We start from the raw sequence: 6,750 nt of genomic DNA on the forward strand, positions 1-6,750 counted from the left end.
CCCCTTCCCCCCTACACGGCTCAAAACCTCCATTTTAATCCTAGTCCATGGTCAATCTACCCCTTCCCCCCCTACATGGCTCATAACCCTCCATTTTAATCCTAGTCCATGGTCAATCTACCCCTTCCCCCCCTACATGGCTCATAACCTCCATTTGTAAACCTAGTCCATGGTCAATCTACACGTTCCCTCCTACACGGCTCATAGCCCTCCATTTGTAATCCTAGTCCATGGTCAATCTACACGTTCCCTCCCTACATGGCTCATAACCTCCATTTTAATCCTAGTCCATGGTCAATCTACCCCTTCCCCCCTACACGGCTCATAACCTCCATTTGTAATCCTAGTCCATGGTCAATCTACCCCTTCCCCCCTACACGGCTCAAAACCTCCATTTGTAAACCTAGTCCATGGTCAATCTACACGTTCCCCCCTACACGGCTCATAACCTCCATTTGTAATCCTAGTCCATGGTCAATCTACCCCTTCCCTCCTACACGGCTCAAAACCTCCATTTGTAAACCTAGTCCATGGTCAATCTACCCCTTCCCTCCTACACGGCTCAAAACCTCCATTTGTAAACCTAGTCCATGGTCAATCTACCCCTTCCCTCCTACACGGCTCAAAACCTCCATTTGTAAACCTAGTCCATGGTCAATCTACCCCTTCCCCACTACACGGCTCAAAACCTCCATTTGTAAACCTAGTCCATGGTCAATCTACCCCTTCCCCCCCTACACGGCTCAAAACCTCCATTTGTAAACCTAGTCCATGGTCAATCTACCCCTTCCCCACTACACGGCTCAAAACCTCCATTTGTAAACCTAGTCCATGGTCAATCTACCCCTTCCCCCCTACACGGCTCATAACCTCCATTTGTAATCCTAGTCCATGGTCAATCTACCCCTTCCCCCCTACACGGCTCATAACCCTCCATTTGTAAACCTAGTCCATGGTCAATCTACCCCTTCCCCCCTACACGGCTCATAACCCTCCATTTGTAATCCTAGTCCATGGTCAATCTACCCCTTCCCCCCTACACGGCTCATAACCCTCCATTTGTAATCCTAGTCCATGGTCAATCTACCCCTTCCCCCCTACACGGCTCATAACCCTCCATTTGTAAACCTAGTCCATGGTCAATCTACCCCTTCCCCCCTACACGGCTCATAACCCTCCATTTGTAATCCTAGTCCATGGTCAATCTACCCCTTCCCCCCTACACGGCTCATAACCCTCCATTTGTAATCCTAGTCCATGGTCAATCTACCCCTTCCCCCCTACACGGCTCAAAACCTCCATTTGTAATCCTAGTCCATGGTCAATCTACCCCTTCCCCCCCTACACGGCTCATAACCCTCCATTTGTAAACCTAGTCCATGGTCAATCTACCCCTTCCCCCCTACACGGCTCATAACCTCCATTTGTAATCCTAGTCCATGGTCAATCTACCCCTTCCCCCCCTACACGGCTCATAACCTCCATTTTAATCCTAGTCCATGGTCAATCTACCCCTTCCCCACTACACGGCTCATAACCTCCATTTGTAATCCTAGTCCATGGTCAATCTACCCCTTCCCCCCCTACACGGCTCATAACCTCCATTTGTAAACCTAGTCCATGGTCAATCTACCCCTTCCCCACTACACGGCTCATAACCCTCCATTTGTAATCCTAGTCCATGGTCAATCTACCCCTTCCCCACTACACGGCTCATAACCCTCCATTTGTAAACCTAGTCCATGGTCAATCTACACGTTCCCCCCCTACACGGCTCATAACCCTCCATTTGTAATCCTAGTCCATGGTCAATCTACCCCTTCCCCACTACACGGCTCATAACCCTCCATTTGTAAACCTAGTCCATGGTCAATCTACCCCTTCCCCCCTACACGGCTCATAACCTCCATTTGTAATCCTAGTCCATGGTCAATCTACCCCTTCCCCCCCTACACGGCTCATAACCTCCATTTTAATCCTAGTCCATGGTCAATCTACCCCTTCCCCACTACACGGCTCATAACCTCCATTTGTAATCCTAGTCCATGGTCAATCTACCCCTTCCCCCCCTACACGGCTCATAACCTCCATTTGTAAACCTAGTCCATGGTCAATCTACCCCTTCCCCACTACACGGCTCATAACCCTCCATTTGTAATCCTAGTCCATGGTCAATCTACCCCTTCCCCCCTACACGGCTCATAACCTCCATTTGTAATCCTAGTCCATGGTCAATCTACCCCTTCCCCCCCTACACGGCTCATAACCTCCATTTTAATCCTAGTCCATGGTCAATCTACCCCTTCCCCACTACACGGCTCATAACCCTCCATTTGTAAACCTAGTCCATGGTCAATCTACACGTTCCCCCCCTACACGGCTCATAACCCTCCATTTGTAATCCTAGTCCATGGTCAATCTACCCCTTCCCCACTACACGGCTCATAACCCTCCATTTGTAATCCTAGTCCATGGTCAATCTACCCCTTCCCCCCTACACGGCTCATAACCCTCCATTTGTAATCCTAGTCCATGGTCAATCTACCCCTTCCCCCCTACATGGCTCATAGCCTCCATTTGTAATCCTAGTCCATGGTCAATCTACCCCTTCCCCCCTACACGGCTCATAGCCTCCATTTGTAATCCTAGTCCATGGTCAATCTACACGTTCCCTCCTACACGGCTCATCCTGGTTAAATCTCCTCTGTCCCCTCTCTCGGGTGAGGTGACCCGAACTCCACACCCGGTTTCTGAAGCTGCAACATTACCTCACGGCTCCTGAACTCATCATCATCAAAATGCCTGTTTAGGGCAGCAACAAAGGTTCTCCATCTCTGTCCGACCTTGGCCACCCAGGGTCCTCCTTTCTGCCTCTGCGGTCCGGTGTTGGTCTCCAGCGTTTCCTCCGCCCTTCATGGGTCCGGTGAAGTGCTGCCCTGGTGACACACATTCTCCTCTCCTCACGTTCGCAACCCATCTCCAACGTTTCCTCAGCGTGACTGCGGCCACGGTGACACTGAAGGAGTAGGGCATGGTCGGAGATCTTTCTCGGCCAGAAGATGCGGAGGATCTTCCAGAGGCTCATGTTGTTGAAGGGCAACAGCTTGGCAAAGTTTACTTCTGTCACATCTTGAACTCAGTCCCCTGATTAATGAAGGCCAACACATCGTGCGCCTTCTTAACCACCTTATCAACTTGCGCTGCAGTTTTGAGGGATTGAACTTCATCTGCCATTTGTCAGCTCAGCTCTGCATCTTGTCACTGTCCTGCTGTCACCTACAACAGCCATCTACACTATCATTCATGAATTGTTCTGTTGTGAATAACTTAAGTTAATTTATGCATACATTATCTTAAATAGTGTATAATTCATGTCAATATATGCATAATTTATGTTAATTTGAACACAATTTATGTTTGTAATTTGTTACTGGTGGAAAGAGTTAATTTTTCAAGTACTTATCCCGAGTTTGTGTGCCCTTGACGGCAATAAACTTGGTAAATCCTATGTAAACAGTCATTGTGCAGTGTGGAGTCCCGGACACAGAGTGGCGCTGTTGTTCAATGGTGAGACCAGTATTGTCTCTGGGTCTAGGTTGAAGGGTGGGGTGGGGGGGGGCGGTCAGGGGAATGCATCCCCCTCCCAGGCCCGCACTGTCCCACTGTGGAACAGTACAGCCATTCCTCCGTCAATCCGAGAATCCCCTCCCCCACATGAACAGGGTGGGTGCGGTGGGAACGGTTTAAAAATCTGATCATATGGATCCTCACAGCCTCTCACTCACACTATCCCATCCCGGCCCCTACCCAGCCAGGGAGGGTGGGAGGCAGAAAGTGAGACAGAAAAGCACCCTCTCCAACTCGCTTCCCCGACCTTCCCTCTCACCACCCCTCTCCATCCTGAACCTCCCTCTTATCCACTCCTCGCCTCTCTCATTCCCTCCATCATCCCAACTCTTCTTATCCCTCTCCTCTCTCTATCCCTCACCCCTTCCCTTTGTCCTCCCCTCTCCCTCTTCCACTCCTCTCCCTCATCCCTCTCCCCTCTCTCTATCCCTCACCCCTTCCCTTTGTCCTCCCCTCTCCCTCTTCCACTCCTCTCCCTCATCCCTCTCCTCTCTCTCTATCCCTCACCCCTTCCCTGTCCTCCCCTCTCCCTCTTCCACTCCTCTCCCTCATCCCTCTCCCCTCTCTCTATCCCTCACCCCTTCCCTCTGTCCTCCCCTCTCCCTCTTCCACTCCTCTCCCTCATCCCTCTCCCCTCTCTCTATCCCTCACCCCTTCCCTCTGTCCCCTCTCCCTCTTCCACTCCTCTCCCTCATCCCTCTCCCCTCTCTCTATCCCTCACCCCTTCCCTCTGTCCTCCCCTCTCCCTCTTCCACTCCTCTCCCTCATCCCTCTCCCCTCTCTCTATCCCTCACCCCTTCCCTGTCCTCCCCTCTCCCTCTTCCACTCCTCTCCCTCATCCCTCTCCCCTCTCTCTATCCCTCACCCCTTCCCTTTGTCCTCCCCTCTCCCTCTTCCACTCCTCTCCCTCATCCCTCTCCCCTCTCTCTATCCCTCACCCCTTCCCTCTGTCCTCCCCTCTCCCTCTTCCACTCCTCTCCCTCATCCCTCTCCCCTCTCTCTATCCCTCACCCCTTCCCTCTGTCCTCCCCTCTCCCAGTCTCCTCTCATCCCTTTCCTCTCTCTCTATCCCTCACTCCTTCCCTCTGTCCTCCCCTCTCCCTCATCCCTTTCCTCTCTAACCCTCACCCCTTCCCTCTGCCCTCCCCTCTCCCTCATCCCTTTTCTCTCTCTATCCCTCACCCCTTCCCTGTCCTCCCCTCTCCCTCATCCAGTCTCCTCTCCCTCATCCCTCTCCTCTCTCTCTATCCCTCACCCCTTCCCTCTGTCCTCCCCTCTCCCTCTTCCACTCCTCTCCCTCATCCCTCTCCCCTCTCTCTATCCCTCACCCCTTCCCTTTGTCCTCCCCTCTCCCTCTTCCACTCCTCTCCCTCATCCCTCTCTCCTCTCTCTATCCCTCACCCCTTCCCTGTCCTCCCCTCTCCCTCTTCCACTCCTCTCCCTCATCCCTCTCCCCTCTCTCTATCCCTCACCCCTTCCCTCTGTCCTCCCCTCTCCCAGTCTCCTCTCATCCCTTTCCTCTCTCTCTATCCCTCACTCCTTCCCTCTGTCCTCCCCTCTCCCTCATCCCTTTCCTCTCTAACCCTCACCCCTTCCCTCTGCCCTCCCCTCTCCCTCATCCCTTTTCTCTCTCTATCCCTCACCCCTTCCCTGTCCTCCCCTCTCCCTCATCCAGTCTCCTCTCCCTCATCCCTCTCCTCTCTCTCTATCCCTCACCCCTTCCCTCTGTCCTCCCCCTCCCAGTCTCCTCTCCCCTCATCTCTTTCCTCTCTCTCTAACCCTCACCCCTTCCCTCTGCCCTCCCCTCTCCCTCATCCCTCTCCCCTCTCTCTATCCCTCACCCCTTCCCTCTGTCCTCCCCTCTCCCTCTTCCAGTCTCCTCTCCCTCATCCCCCCCTCTCTTCTCTCTCTATCCCTCACCCCTTCCCTCTGTCCTCCCCTCTCCCTCTTCCAGTCTCCTCTCCCTCATCCCTCTCTCCTCTCTCTATCCCTCACCCCTTCCCTCTACCCTCCCCTCTCCCTCATCCCTTTCCTCTCTCTAACCCTCACCCCTTCCCTCTGTCCTCTCCCTCTTCCAGTCTCCTCTCCCTCATCCCTCTCTCCTCTCTCTATCCCTCACCCCTTCCCTCTATCCTCCCCTCTCCCTCATCCTTCTACTCTCTCTCTATCCCTCACCCCTTCCCACTGTCCTCCCCTCTCCCTCTTCCAGTCTCCTCTCCCTCATCCCTCTCCCCTCATCCCTTTCCTCTCTCTCTATCCCTCACCCCTTCCCTCTGTCCTCCTCTCCCTCTTCCACTCCTCTCCCTCATCCCTCTCCCCTCTCTCTATCCCTCACCCCTTCCCTCTGTCCTCCCCTCTCCCTCTTCCAGTCTCCTCTCCCTCATCCCTCTCCGCTCATCCCTTCCCTCTGCCCTCCCCTCTCCCTCATCCCTTTCCTCTCTCTATCCCTCACCCCTTCCCTGTCCTCCCCTCTCCCTCTTCCAGTCTCCTCTCCCTCATCCCTTTCCTCTCTCTCTATCCCTCACCCCTTCCCACTGTCCTCCCCTCTCCCTCTTCCAGTCTCCTCTCCCTCATCCCTTTCCTCTCTCTCTATCCCTCACCCCTTCCCTCTGTCCTCCTCTCCCTCTTCCACTCCTCTCCCTCATCCCTCTCCCCTCTCTCTATCCCTCACCCCTTCCCTCTGTCCTCCCCTCTCCCTCTTCCAGTCTCCTCTCCCTCATCCCTCTCCGCTCATCCCTTCCCTCTGCCCTCCCCTCTCCCTCATCCCTTTCCTCTCTCTATCCCTCACCCCTTCCCTGTCCTCCCCTCTCCCTCTTCCAGTCTCCTCTCCCTCATCCCTTTCCTCTCTCTCTATCCCTCACCCCTTCCCTCTGTCCTCCTCTCCCTCTTCCACTCCTCTCCCTCATCCCTCTCCCCTCTCTCTATCCCTCACCCCTTCCCTCTGTTCTCCTCCTCTCCCTCTTCCACTCCCTCATCCCTCTCCCCTCATCCCTTCCCTCTGCCCTCCCCTCTCCCTCTTCCACTCCGCCCTCCCCTCTCCCTCTTCCACTCCTCTCCCTCATCCCTCTCTCTCCCTCGCCCCTCTCGAATCTTCCCCTTTAAGGATCCTGCCCTTTAACTGCT

This window comes from Hypanus sabinus, chromosome 26 (assembly GCF_030144855.1).
Source record: "Hypanus sabinus isolate sHypSab1 chromosome 26, sHypSab1.hap1, whole genome shotgun sequence".
NCBI classification, from domain to species: Eukaryota; Metazoa; Chordata; class Chondrichthyes; order Myliobatiformes; family Dasyatidae; genus Hypanus; species Hypanus sabinus.